The sequence below is a fragment of the Lithobates pipiens genome, unplaced genomic scaffold (genome assembly GCF_037356315.1).
Source record: "Lithobates pipiens isolate NorthernLeopardFrog02 unplaced genomic scaffold, aLitPip1_a1.2 Scaffold_18, whole genome shotgun sequence".
Lineage (NCBI taxonomy): Eukaryota > Metazoa > Chordata > Amphibia > Anura > Ranidae > Lithobates > Lithobates pipiens.
Window position 1 is genome coordinate 61,149,959 of NW_027507758.1, and position 14,523 is coordinate 61,164,481.

The 14,523-nt window shown below is 43.0% G+C and overlaps 1 pseudogene; it reads left to right on the top strand.

Moving 5' to 3' along the window:
• The first annotated feature begins 8,194 nt into the window (after positions 1 to 8,194).
• LOC143987163 (large ribosomal subunit protein uL18A pseudogene) lies at positions 8,195 to 9,207 on the top strand (annotated as a pseudogene).
• Positions 9,208 to 14,523: the final 5,316 nt, after the last annotated feature.

Here is a 14,523-nt window from a genome sequence, read left to right on the forward strand (position 1 = left end):
GCGGAAAGAACATGGAGAAGAAATCCCACCGAGGAAAACCTATTTAACTACAAAGGTCTGACAGAGAATTATCGGAAAGCAATCTTCAAAGCCAAAAAGGACCACTTCTCATATACAATCTCAACGGCCGCAAACCAACCACAGGAACTGTTTAAACTGGTTAATCAATCAATGAATCCGGTGTGCCTAGAACCCCCAGAAAGCGAATCCCAGGATTACTGTGACAAACTGTCGGATTTTTTCATCGATAAAGTCAAAACCATCAGGGAAACAATTTGTCAGAAGAAAACATCCAACCTCAGCCAGCAAATACATAAAGAGGATGTCCGCACCAACATACCGCAACCGCCAAAATTTTCACTATCCCCAATTACCGTAGACACCGCAAAAAACATCATTAATAAACTGCGTGACAGTACCTCACCTATTGACATCATCCCCACAAAACTACTGAAAGAATGCTCCGACATCGTGGCTCCAACCATAACCCACCTCATAAACCGATCATTCCACGAAGGGATTGTTCCCAGCATCCTCAAACAAGGCATCGTCAAACCTCTACTCAAGAAACCAAACCTGGACCCTCAGGATCCAAACAACCGTAGGCCGATTACAAGCCTCAACACCATTTCTAAGATCATGGAGAAAGCTGTAGTACATCAGCTACAACTTCACCTGGATACTCACAAACTCCTGGACCCGCTGCAATCAGGCTTCCGCCCGGGTCATGGAACAGAAACGGCTCTCCTCAAGATTTGGGATGACGCCCTCGAAGCAGCAGATGACGGAGAGCCGTGTCTCCTCGTACTGCTAGACCTAAGTGCAGCGTTTGATACAGTAGATCACAATACTCTACTCGTCCGCCTCACAGAAGTAGCCGGAGTCCAAGACATAGATCTCCAATGGTTCGCGTCCTTCCTAGGAAATCGGTCACAGACAGTGAAACTAGGAAAATTCCTCTCCAAAACTCGGGCAGTCACCTGCGGAGTCCCTCAAGGCTCTCCGTTGTCACCCGTTCTCTTCAACATTTACATTCGCCCACTCCTTCAAATCATCAGATGCTCAGATCTCTGCTTCCACTCTTACGCTGACGACACGCAACTTTATTTCCGGATCAATGGAAAAAAAGATCACCAACAACAACTTGAAAACTGCCTCAAATCAATAGAGGACTGGATGACCACCAACTCCCTCCAGCTGAACCAATCAAAGACAGAGCTTCTTATCTTACACCCAAATCATAAGCCCGCAACCAAAACCTCCTGGTCTCCACCAACCATCTTTGGGCAGACTATCTCCCCAAAGACCAAAGCGAAGAGTCTCGGGGTTATTTTAGACGCACAAATGTCAATGGATGCGCAAATAGGATCTGTAGTCAGTCGATCTCACCATCTGCTGCGAATGCTTCGCAGACTCATCCCTTTTATCCCAAAGAATGACAAAGCAGTGGTGATTGTTCCAAATCATTAATTCACGACTGGACTACGCAAACTCGCTTTACATAGGATTACCACAATATCAACTTGCGCGATTACAACTGATCCAAAACACGGCGGCAAGGCTGATAACAGGAAAAAAACCCTGGGAATCCATTTCTCCTTCACTGAGGAGCTTACATTGGCTAACCGTAAAAAATCGGATCACGTTCAAGACCCTTTGCCTCACCCACAAATGCGTGCATAGAGAAGCTCCGCAATACCTAATGGAGAAAATAAATCATTACACACCAAACCGCAGTCTTCGATCAGCCAACAAAAACCTCCTCCTCGTGCCCAAAGCCCGGTATAAATCCAAGGGTGATCGGAGATTCGCTGTCCAAGGGCCTCGGCTATGGAATGCTCTACCAATCAACATCCGCCTGGAAGAAAATCACCTGGCTTTTAGGAAAAAACTCAAGACCTTCCTCTTTTAGCAGATGATCAAAGCTCGCCACAGCGCCTAGAGGCGATTCAGTTCGCATTGTGCGCTATATAAGTATTTCATTCATTCATTCATTCATTCATATTTTTTGCTTGCACATGATTGGTTGAAGAAAGTCAGCAGAGCTTCTGCTTATTTACTAAGCTCTGGAGCAACTGCTCTTGCAGAGTGCAACTGCACTTTGCAAAGTGCACAGTCTTTTTGCCTTTAGTAAATCAACCCCATAGTGTCTACAAAATAGGGTATAGATTTATTTTACTAGTAATGACAGCGATCTGCGATTTTTAGCGGGACTGCGACATTGCATCGGACACTTTTGACACTTTTTTCGGACCACTGACATTTATACAGAGATTAGTGCTAAAAAATTGCATTGATTACTGTGTAAATGCACTGGCAGGGAAGGGTTTAACACTAGGGGAGCAATCAAGGGGTTAAATGTGTTTCCTGGGAGGTGTTTCTAACCGTGGGGGGATTGGACTGACTGGAGGAGGAGAGAGATTGCTGTTCCTAATCACTAAAAACAGCAGATCTCTCTCTTCTGGCCTGTCCGAACGGGGATCTGTCTGTTCACATTGACAGATCCCCATTCTGGCTCTCTTTGCCGCGATCGCGGGTGACCGGCGGACATTGTGGCCGCCGGCCACACACATTGGGTCCCCCACCTGTTATGGCTCTTAAAGGTGCCGACGTACACCTACAGTAATTTGCGTGAACGAGCTGACGTGCCGCAGTATAATGACAGCCGCTGGTCGGGAAGTGGTTAAACTTCATTATCCTATATTAAATTATAGCAGTAGAGTGTTGTGCCAGGTTAGTCGGTAATAGGAGAAGGAACATGTTAAAGTGGAACTCCGGACAACCTAGATAATAAAAATGCAAGAACATCTTAAAGCGACACTGCACCTTACTAAAGTTTTTAAATCAATGCATACCTGTAAAAGAAGACTATACTCACCTTTCCTGCTGCCCAGACTGCCAAACGTTGCTCCGTTCCCAGATAGGAAGCAATTGTGCTGCAAGTTTGAAAATGACTTGCTAAGCTAATGCTAGACTTGCCAAGCTTCACAAGTTTGTTGCACAATTGCAGCAAGTCCGCATTGCATGACTCCAGATGAACCTTCTTTGCAAACATTCTGCAAGTCTGCTGCAAGTCTGCAAGTCTGCTGCACATTCTGCAAGTCTGCTGCAAGTCTGCTGCAAGTTCTGGTTCAGTTATGTTTTGCAATAGTCATCCCACCACAGGGGTCACTGTGGTAGAATTTTCATGCTGTAGACTTGTAGAGCTATTGCTGTGAATGAATGAATGAATGAAATACTTATATAGCGCACAATGCGAACTGAATCGCCTCTAGTGCTGTAGACTCACCACTGCAACTTTGCTCTTGCTAGAGACTTGCAAATTTGCTACAATTTGGAAAAGTGTCAAGTAGAACTTGTGCTTTAAGGGCTCTGCAAGTGTACAACTTGCCAGTGAAAATGTGCAGCAAGTTAACAGACTTACAATTCAGCACTGCCACAAATTTGTGGTAAGTTATCCTTGTTAACTGGGTTCCTGAAAAATGTTCATGTGAAGTGAAAAAGCAATGCTACCAGGGGTATTGGAATAGCCATATTCCACAGGACCCATGAAGGCCACAGTGGGTACAGCTATCTCAAAGGAATAATTGAGGCCAGGGGTTTTGTTTGCAAAGGCTGTGTAGCACATGCAGAACACGCATTGAACATTGCATGACTGGGGCTAAAGCTAGATATGTTACAAGTAGGCTGCACACTCTTATAATAGTAAACAAACATTTTAAAATGTATTAAAATATGGACGGTATCAGTAGGGCAGAGGATGGTGTCAGTAGGACAGTAGTGGACTTGTCAGTGGGGTAGAGGTTGGTGTCAGTAGGACAGTGGATGGCGTCAGTAGAGAAATGGACGATGTCGGTAGAGAAATGGACGATGTTGTTAGAGAAGTGGACGGTGTCGGTAGAGAAGTGGATGGTGTCAGTAGCGAAATGGATGATGTCGGTAGAGAAGTGGACAGTGTCAGTAGGGCAGTGGATGGTGTCACAGTATTTTTTTATTTTTATTATTTTATTTTTCTTCTTTTTTCTGCAATTTTATTTTTATATTATTTTTCAAAATATTATTGATTTTTTTTTTTTTTACGGAGTCCCATAGGGGGACTTTGGTGAATATGAGGGGTCTAAACAGACCCCTGATGGCTCACAGTTTACTATAGTTCAGTTATGAATGGACACAGTGAGTGATCAGTACATATCATTCACTGTGTTTATTCAGAAAAGGAAGGGGAATGTAAATTACATATTTATCGGTCCCTTTCTCCACTCTCTATCCTGAAACATCTCCCTGTGGCGGGAGAGGAGAGAAGGGAAGCCGTTAGAGCTGTGGTCGGCAACATGGGTTGGGGGGTGCAGCAGGGGGAATCTGTGGCTCATAGGGTGATTAGGGTGTGCCCAGGCACACCTGACACAACTTGCGTGCATGCCTCTCTTTTCCCTAAATATATCAAAATAATATTTTCACTAAAATACACTAAAATCATTATTAGCGGATACAAACACAACATAACTTACAAAATTTCTGCTAAATCTAAAAGATAAAACTGAATCAGGTTAATATTAAGGTCTTGGGACTCATTCACATGTGTACTGTGTCCTGTACTGTGTGAATCAGCAGTTTGTTTATGTGGCTGGAGCAGACATCCCAAGTCTCCCACGAGGTGTGGGAGTCTCCCGCATTTTGGCTGCGGCTCCCGGACAACCGTGAGGCACTTGTAATATCCCGACTGCCGGGCCGATCCTGGATGGTCCCATGGTTCACAGCAGGGAATGATCGGTGTGGCAGGAGGGACAGTTGTGAACACTGATCTCCCTGTATAGCTTTTTAGCCGACAGACACTTCTCCTCCTCTCCCTCCTGCAGGTTTTGGCTAAAAATCTATACAGGTATATCGGTGTTCCTAGCTGTCCCTCCCGCCGCATCAATCATCCCCGGCTGTTTCCTGTGTGCTCCTCTGGCCGCTCCTCCGGCCCCTGTCCTCCTTCTCCGACCCCCCTCTGTGTCTTTCTCCTTCGGCCCCCTGTCCTCTTTCTCTGGCCCCCCTCCGTGTCCTCCTCCTCCTCTAACCCCTCATCCCCAGCAGCCGGCTTCCCTCCTCTCCTCTCCGCCTGCTGTGGGGGAGGGGGTTGGGACTGTCAGGATGGATAGCGGAGGAAGGGTCTGGTAAATATGTCATTTACCGACCCCTTCATTTTATAAATTGGACATAGTGAGCGATCGCTACTAATCGCTCCTGTGTCCTATGAAAACTGTGGGTAAACTATGTTTACTCTGCTTCAGTTTATGAATGAACGGGAGCCTCTGTCTCTCTTCTATTCATCTTCAGTGCCGACAAAGGCACTGGGGAATCTGTGTCCTTAGTCATTTTCTCTGTCTCAAAGGGGAGATATAAGCGGCCCACCAACAGGGCTGATAAAAAATACAATAGATATTAAAAAATGTAACTGTAAAAAAAAAAAGTGTTATTACTCCCCCTGCCCTACTAACACTGCCCACTGCCCCAACCCTCTCCCCTCAAAAATCATTGTGAAAAAAAAGAAAAACAAATTATAATTGTATTGTATAATTGTAAAAAAATCAATACGTAAAAAATAAAACACTACTGACACCGTCTACTGCCCTACTGACACCATCCACTGCCCTACTGACACCGTCCACTGCTGGTGTATGGCTCCAAACACAGTGTGCATTCAGGGCCACTCACCCATACCTGCACATCTGTCAAATTATGACCTGAGGTTGTGTTCATACAGCCGCTGCGTTTCAGGTAACAGGCAGCTCCAGCCCCATGAACAAATCACTCACACTCATTTCTATCGGGTGGAACTGGAAGAAGGGGTGCAGCCAGCCTCGCGGCCCGCCTTCTTCTGCTCTGGTGCATGCGTGAGGCCAGGACCTGAAGTTAGTTCTGTGTGACAGTACACAAAGGGTGTCCATCATTTTTTCTAGTAGTGGCTGCTGATATGCTAACCTGTCATGCTCAAAAATCACTATACAGCCCTAGCTTGCCATTGTACTACCCTAGCTTGCCCCTATACTCAGTGCTGTCTTTAATATTGATTGGAATCTAGGCAAAATTTTTCTTGCCCCCCACCCCCACATAGGACAGTTGTTTGGGGGACTTGGCTACCCCTCTGGTTCCAAGGAGGATTGGAACGATGGAAGGGGACACAGATACTGGAATCACTCATCCTGTGGCTCCCTACTGCAATTAAAAGCCAAGAGGTGGAGAGGCTGGCTGTGCTGCAGGCAGAGCCACAGTGGGACACTGCCACAGTAATAAGGCAGTACAGTTGGCCCTCCTGCTTACAGGTGCTGGGACCCCCCTGTTAAACTGATGGGCCTGGTACAGGAGGGCTGGCTGTACCCCCTTATCAGCGGCCATGACCATGTGTAATGTATAATGTTGTGGCATGATGGTTCAACCATTTTTGGAATAAAGCAGGTAGTAAGGCAACAAATCACCTCCTCAATAACCACAAAACAACTTCTGAAAAGCGATCCGTGGTGGAGCAGAAAAATTATAATTTTACAGGATTTATACAACACCAGCAGTTTGCACAGCGCTGAACATATAATACAGGTAATGAGAAGGAACAGAAGAACAAGCCCAAAAACTTGTATAAAAAAGTATGTGCTTCAATGCCTGACTCACTATGATGCTGTTTGATTGCTTCCTGATGTTTAGTTACCTAATCTGGCCGATAACCTTATGTTTGTAAAAGCTCCATCTCTGTCTGGTGCATGAGCTATTTAAAGATTATGGTATAAAGCAGCGGTCTCCAAACTGTGGCAATGGGGCCAGATGTGGCCCTTTGCTTGCCTTTATCTGGCCCCTGGGGTACGATTCCTCCCACTGACACCAACAAAAGGGCACTATTCCTTCTACTGACACCAACAATGGAGCACTATTCCTCCCATTGCCACCAACGATAGGGCACTGTTCTTCCCACTGCCACCAGTGATGGGCAGTATAACTCCCACTGCCACCAACAATGGAGCACTATTCCTCCCATTGATATCAACAATGGGGCACTATTCCTCCCACTGACACCAACTGTTTCTCCTCCTAATACCAAAGATGGGGCATTGTTTACTCCCACTGGGCACAGTCCGGCACCCCTAAAATCTGAAGGACCCCTGGTATAGAGTTTATCTGTTTTTGTTTTTTTTCTCAGTACGAGCCACATATTCACACAAGCTGTATTTGTTAAAGTGGAGTTCCACCCATTTAAAAGTCAGCAGCTACAAAAAGTGTACCTGCTGACTTTTAATAATCAGACACTCACCTGTCCCATGGTACAGCGATGCGAGTGCATGAAGCCTCGCTCCTCTTCCCCTCCTCTCTGAGCATTCTAACACTGCGCATGTACGAGCTGCGCTGCGCAATGTGAATGGCTGGGCAATCTTCTGGGACCTGTGACGTGTCCCAGAAGATTGCAGGGAGGGAGGGGGGAGAGGTGATCTTCCTTCCGGCGCCGCGGTGCCAGAGGAGGAAGTGGGAGCTGGTTGCGTGTAAAAACAGGGTACTCGCTCCTCTCCCACAAAAATGACATGCCAAATGTGGCATATCAGGGGGTCACCAGTACTTAAAGCAGAAGTTCCATTTTTGGGTGGAAATGCTCTTTAAGTGGTTTAGTTTAGTTTTTTTTTTTTAAGGCATTTGGTGCCTGTATTTTCTATTTCATACACAGGTTGGCGCACCACCTACTACTGTGCCTTTTTTCTCTTGTATCATCATCGAAAATTCAAATAAAAAAGATTTCTAAAAAGAAAAAAAAAAAAAAAAGCTTGTATGAAAATGAAAAACACGCTTGAAAAAAATTCCATCAACACAGGCCCTTACTGTATTTCTTCCCTTCAATGAAATCAACATCATGTTCTTTTAACAAACATCAGTCATATGATACCCAAATGCAAGTAAAAACAGTGGCACTTTTTCTCAAGGCAGTTTACTTCTCACACAGGACCAAGAACTTTCCTTTCCCACAGGGAAGACACACTCACAAATCAACAGGAGGTCCACTGCCAGTGGTGCCATACTTCCCTAGGATGGGGAGCCTAAACACCAACTAGACTTGTGCAGTTCGTTTTGTTCTGAATAAATATTCAGACACATTTTTCATTATTCGGAGATTCGGATATATCCAAATACCTGAATTACAGTATAAACGCTTTTCCCAGTTCTCCAGCGCCCTTACGTGAGCGCTGTGACTCTCTGGTCCTAGCCTCGACGGGACAAAATCCGGAAAAATGGGGTTCGTAAAAGTTGTGAAGAACAAGGCTTATTTCAAGAGGTACCAGGTTAAGTTTCGCAGAAGGAGAGAGGGCAAAACTGACTACTATGCCCGCAAGAGACTGGTCATCCAGGACAAAAACAAGTACAACACCCCAAAATACAGGATGATTGTTCGTATCACTAACAGAGACATCATCTGCCAGATTGCCTATGCCAGGATTGAAGGTGACATGATCGTCTGTGCTGCCTATGGCCATGAACTTCCCAAATTCGGTGTCAAGGCTGGGCTGACGAACTACGCTGCCGCCTATTGTACGGGTCTGCTGCTGGCTCGCAGGCTGCTGAACAAATTTGGTCTTGACAAAGTGTATGAAGGCCAGGTGGAAGTAACTGGAGATGAGTACAATGTGGAGAGCATTGATGGTCAACCTGGTGCCTTCACCTGCTACCTGGATGCTGGTCTCACCAGGACCACCACTGGAAACAAAGTCTTCGGTGCACTCAAGGGAGCCGTTGATGGAGGCCTGTCCATTCCTCACAGCACCAAACGCTTCCCTGGCTATGACTCAGAGAGCAAAGAGTTCAACGCAGAAGTCCACCGCAAACACATCCTTGGCCAGAATGTGGCGGACTACATGCGTCTTCTAATAGAGGAAGATGAGGATGCATACAAGAAGCAATTCTCCCGGTATATAAAGCATGGCATCACAGCTGACCAAATGGAAGACATATACAAAAAGGCCCATGCTTCAATCAGGGAGAACCCAGTACACGAAAAGAAGCCCAAGAGAGAAGTCAAAAAGAAGAGGTGGAATCGTGCCAAGTTGTCCCTGGCACAAAAGAAAGACCGCATTGCTCAGAAAAAAGTCAGCTTTCTCAGAGCTCAGGAGAAGATTGTCGAAAGCAGCTAAACTGGGCCTCCTGCAATTTTCTACAAGAATCTCATAAAATAAATCTATTGATGCTAAAAAAGAATTACAGTATAAACAAAGTTTATTGAATGCTCCGAATAAGGAAATAAATTCGTCCAAATTTCCAAAATTCTAATTTAAATTAGAATCTAATTTTACATCGAATTCCAGTCAAATTCGAACTGTAAACATGTTTCTGAATTTAAAGACTGTGTGTGTTATTAGAGTACCATAATGCTGTTTTAGTTAAGCCAAAGATTTATAGAGTCATTGTAATCATTTGATTAAGATTTTTCTTTTGTTTGCTCACTTTGCCACATTCGAATCAAAAAAAAAAAATAACGTTTTAGATTGGCTGATTCAAAACTTAGCGATTTGAATCGAAAAAAAAATCGATAAATTCGAAGAAAATTTGAAAAAGACATAAAATGAATTCCGAATACGAATTAAACGAATCAACCGAATTTAACGAAACTAAATTACTAGATTAACCAAACAAAACAATTTTTTTTTGGGCATGTACATGTCTAACACCAAATGCACTTATTACAGGTACTTACAGTATATAGCGCTGTCAATTTACACATATACATTGTACATTCACATCAGTCCCTGCCCTCGAGGAGCTTACAATCAAAGTCCCTAACTTGCATTCATATAGTGGGCATACAAAAGAATCAACCCCCTTTAAAATAATCACATTTTGTTGCTTAGCAGCTTGAAATGAACACAGGCAGTTTTTGTGTTATACAGCTATATTTATTCAGTGCAAGTTATAACATCCAAGTGAAAGATATAACAACATATCAGAAAAAAAAATCTAAATCACTGGAGGTTATTTACGAAAGGCAAATCCACTTTGCACTACAAGATGCCAAACTGCGCCCCCCTTTCCCTTAGAGTTAGGGTCAGGGTGCCCTCTACCCCTGCAATAAACCATTGCGCCAGGGGCAGCCGTCCCTCCTGCCCACCCCTTGTCCCGGCCCTGCTAGTACTTACTGCCCAGCACCAACAAGAAAAATTCTCTAAAACTTGGGGAACTTGGAATCAATTTGTGTTTTCTGCAGAAGGAATGGCCCTTTTCGGAACATGATATAACGCATACATTCTTTTAACCAGACACTTTGGATGTCCTAAACCAAAGCCACTTGGCTCCCCCTCCACCCCACCCCTCCTTATTTCTCTTTCCTCCCTTTCTTCTCTTTCTCTCCTCTCATCTTACCTTCTCGCTTTTTATTCTTTTTTTTCTCTTCTTTCCACCTTCTTTCATTGTTGAAAATGGAAAATGAGTAAGGGCAACCACCGGTCTTACCCCGGGATCCACCTTTTATCGTTTCTAACGAACAACTGATGAGTGAAATGAATAGATACCTACTTTGAATCCTTACTGCCATTTTTCATTGATGTCTGTTCTGGACTTTATATACAGTTTAAACTAATGTTTGAGATACATGTCAGCTCTTTATCTGCTGTTTTTAATAATTTTACAAAATGAATGTAATGACCTATGTTCGCCTGTTGTGGGCTTCAATAAATATTATATTTGAAAAATGGTGTCGAAACATGTCTAAAACTTCAAATATGACCCATTTACAAAAAACAAAATTTGTCCAGGAGTCAAAATCACAAAGGTAAAAAAATAAATGTTAATTTAAAAAAAAAAGAAATGCCAAAGAGGAACAGAATGACATCAATCTGGCCAATAAATCAATAAAGACAAACTTCCATTTACTGCTGCCGTTATTTTTAAAGAAATTGCAGTAAAAATTGATCCAAGATCCATACTGTTTCAACACCTACACTGTAGTGCCAGAACGGTAGCAAGAAACACTGAACACATAGGCGACTATATGTTCAGTGAGACAATTAAAGCAGTAAAAAAAGGCCCATTTCATTAATTTAATATGTGATGAAAGCACTGACCATAGTGGTAAAAGTCAACTGATTATTTACCACCGCTATGTAGACACTGATAAATCTGAGATTTGTTCTGATTTTTTAAGCTTAATTGAGATATCAGAACATTGCAATGCTGAAAACCTAACTGCAGCCATCATAGATTGCTTGGAGAAAGAGCAAAATCAATATCCTATCTAAAAAATTGTTGGCTTTACATCCGATGGTGCATCTGTAATGCTAGCAAAATGTGAACGTGTGTCGAAGAAGCTGAAGGATCACTTTGGAGATTTATTTGTGCAACACCGTATGACTCATCGACAAGCGTTAATGGCTAGAGATGCTGAAAGCGTCATTCCTGACTTTGTTGAGGATACCATAAAAGCAACCTTAAAACTGGCTTAAAAGAGAAGCTAGTGTCCCCCGCTGGCTCTAAGACTGGGGAATGAGCGATGAAACATCACTGATTGCTCAGTTCTCAGAGCAGGGAGCTGGTAATCTGCACTCATTGGAGCACTGGGCTGTAGTGTGGGCGGCAGTGGCTGGCTCAGGCTCTCAGTGGGTCGCAAACTTTCCCCAGTCTGGACCAGCTCTTTGATGTCATATGACAGCAGGCTTCAGCCCGTTGTCAGCTGAAAACAGGTCACAGGAGTGCAGAACGAACTGCATTCCTATGAGCCACATGAGAAGTACAGCCAAATGAGCTTTTACTTCTCCTTTAACCACTTCAGCCCCTGATTGATTTACCCCGTTAAAGACCAGGCCATTTTTTGCAATACAGCACTGCGTGGTTTTAACTGACAATTGCGTGGTCATGCGATGCTGTACCCACACAAAATTGATGTCCTTTTTTTGTCTCACAAATATAGCTTTCTTTTGGTGATATTTGATCTCCTCTGTTGGTTTTATTTTTTGCACTATAAACAAAAAAAGACCGACAATTTTGAAAAACAAACAAAAATATTTTTTTACTTTTTGCTATAATAAATATCCAATTTTTTTAAAAAAAATTTAAATTTCTTCATTAGTTTAGGCCAAAATGTATTCTGCTATAAATTTTTGTTAAAAAAAAAATCGCAAAAAGCAATTGGGACCAGTGACATTTATACAGCGATCAGAGCTATAAAAATGAACTGATTACTGTATAAATTACACTGGCAGGGAAGGGGTTAACCACTAGGGGGCAATCAAGGGGTTAAGTGTGTCCTAGGGAGGTGTTTCTAACTGTGGGGGGGGGGGGTTGACTGACTGGGAGTGCACACGCCTGCTGTATCCATTACACAAAGCGCCGCACCCGTATGCGATTCACGCAATAGAGCTTCCCTGTCGAAGTATAACTGCGGCGGCTGGTCGACAAGTGGTTAAGGAGGTTGGACCAGACACATAAAGATTTCTCTCATCCAGAGATTCCCTCATCTATGCTAAACAACCTTCAACCAGTTCTGAGACAGATCTGTATACAATTTACCAAATATGCCAAAAGTGGCACCATTTGTTGCACAACCATGGGACAGATTTATATTGAGCATCTACGACCCCCACTGTGTCTTTCTCAGTTTTTTTCCTGTTTAAGGTCAGCCCCATGTACAGACAGATTCCTAAATCATAGAGAGCTACTGCTGTACTCTTAAGCCTCTTACACACAATCAGATTTTCTGATGGAAAATGTGTGATGACAGGCTGTTGGCGGAAAATCTGACCGTTTGTACGTCCATCAGACAATTGTTGTTGGATTTTCCATGGACAAATGTTGGATGGCAGGTTTTAAAATTTCTAGTGGACAAATGTCTGTTGTCGGATTATCCGATCATGTGTATACAAGTCCATTGGACAAAAGTCCAAAGTACAAACGCGCATGCTCGGAAGGGCGAGCCAGAAGTGGTCGGTCTTGTAAACTAGCGTTCGTAATGGAGAATTAACATTCATGACGTGGCAAATTATGAAATCTCGAAATGCACAATTCTCTTCTTCTTTAATGGGATAATAATGAAGCTGCTTTGCTGGTGATACTGATGGAGTTATTGCAAACGGATTTTCAAAGGCTTTTTTTTTTCTAGTGTTATCAAGAATAATATTATTATGCTTTTTATTTTTCATTTGGCCAAGTTACCACAACATGATTATCCTGTAGTTTTTAAGATCAAAGATACAACTATGTTGGTGTCCCTTGTTAATTTTACATTGTATTTTTTTAAATGTAACTGCCTACTCCCATACTGTCATTTGAAGTAAAGCACATAGCTAAATACACAATTTTTTTATTGTGCATTAAAAAAAGAAAACAAATAAAATTAGACGTGCTATCTACCAATAGAACTTAACCAAAAAGTGCATTCTATGCATCCAAAAATATAGAAAATAGACCAAATCAAATCATTATTCAACCAAAAAATAATGTCAAAGCAATAACTCCAAGGCCAATAATAAATAACACGTTATCTCCTCCGATTCTGCAACTTGTCTGGTTGACGAACGGCCATTCAGAAATGAACTGAAAAATGCAAAATGAAAAGTGTGAAATGAAAAGCGCAAAATGAAAAGAGCGAATCAACACTCACCAAACTTTTACTAACACGAAATTAGCAGAAGGAGCCCAAAAGGTGGCGCTAAAGAGCTGAAAAACAACGTAGTACATCACTACATTCGTAAATTGTTGGCCAACAATTGTGTGCGATGTGTATGCAAGACCAGTTTGGGCCAATGCTCTTCGGACAAAATTTCACGGTTTTGTTGGCGAACAATCCGATCGTGTGTATGAGGCTTTAGAGGAAAGGTATGCAAATCCAAGAGGAACACAGAAATGATATGCAGATTCATGCCACACAACGAGTACAGTCAGAGCTGTGAAATTTAGCTTTTCCCGATACCTACTGATTTTATGGGTTCTTATTATGCTGGTGAGCTGCTAATTGCACACATCCTGGCCCATTTCCCACAGCGGATTAGGTAGATATACGCAGCACACCCATTTCAAATATGCAGCAACCGAGTCCAAATATAACTCATCATTAAATAAACCACAATAGATTTGTCAGCTTAGCTCTGCTTTTACATTTACATAATGAAGAGAAGGTAGCAGCTAGGGAGCCTGTAAGCTACAATTAGCACTAAAAAAATTCAGTGTACTGTATGCATTGTCTAAGACAGGCTCTACAAAGTTTAAACTGTACTATTCAGTACTTGGCCAACTTGTAGTTCTCCTGCAGCCAGCCTAGCCTACTTTAGAGGGTACTACCCTACAGCTGCTAATGATAATATTACTAATAATAATTTATACAGCACCAAGATTTAAAGTGGTTGTAAACCTCAGACATTAAATATGAACAAAGCATATCTCTCTATACAGTGGCGGCTGGTGCTCCATTTTTTTGGGGGGGGGGGGCAAACAAATCACTCGCCACCCCACCACCGGGCAAACAAACCACCTGCCCCCCCCCCCCCCACCACACACACAGTCCCAGTACTACTCACCCCTTGGACGTGG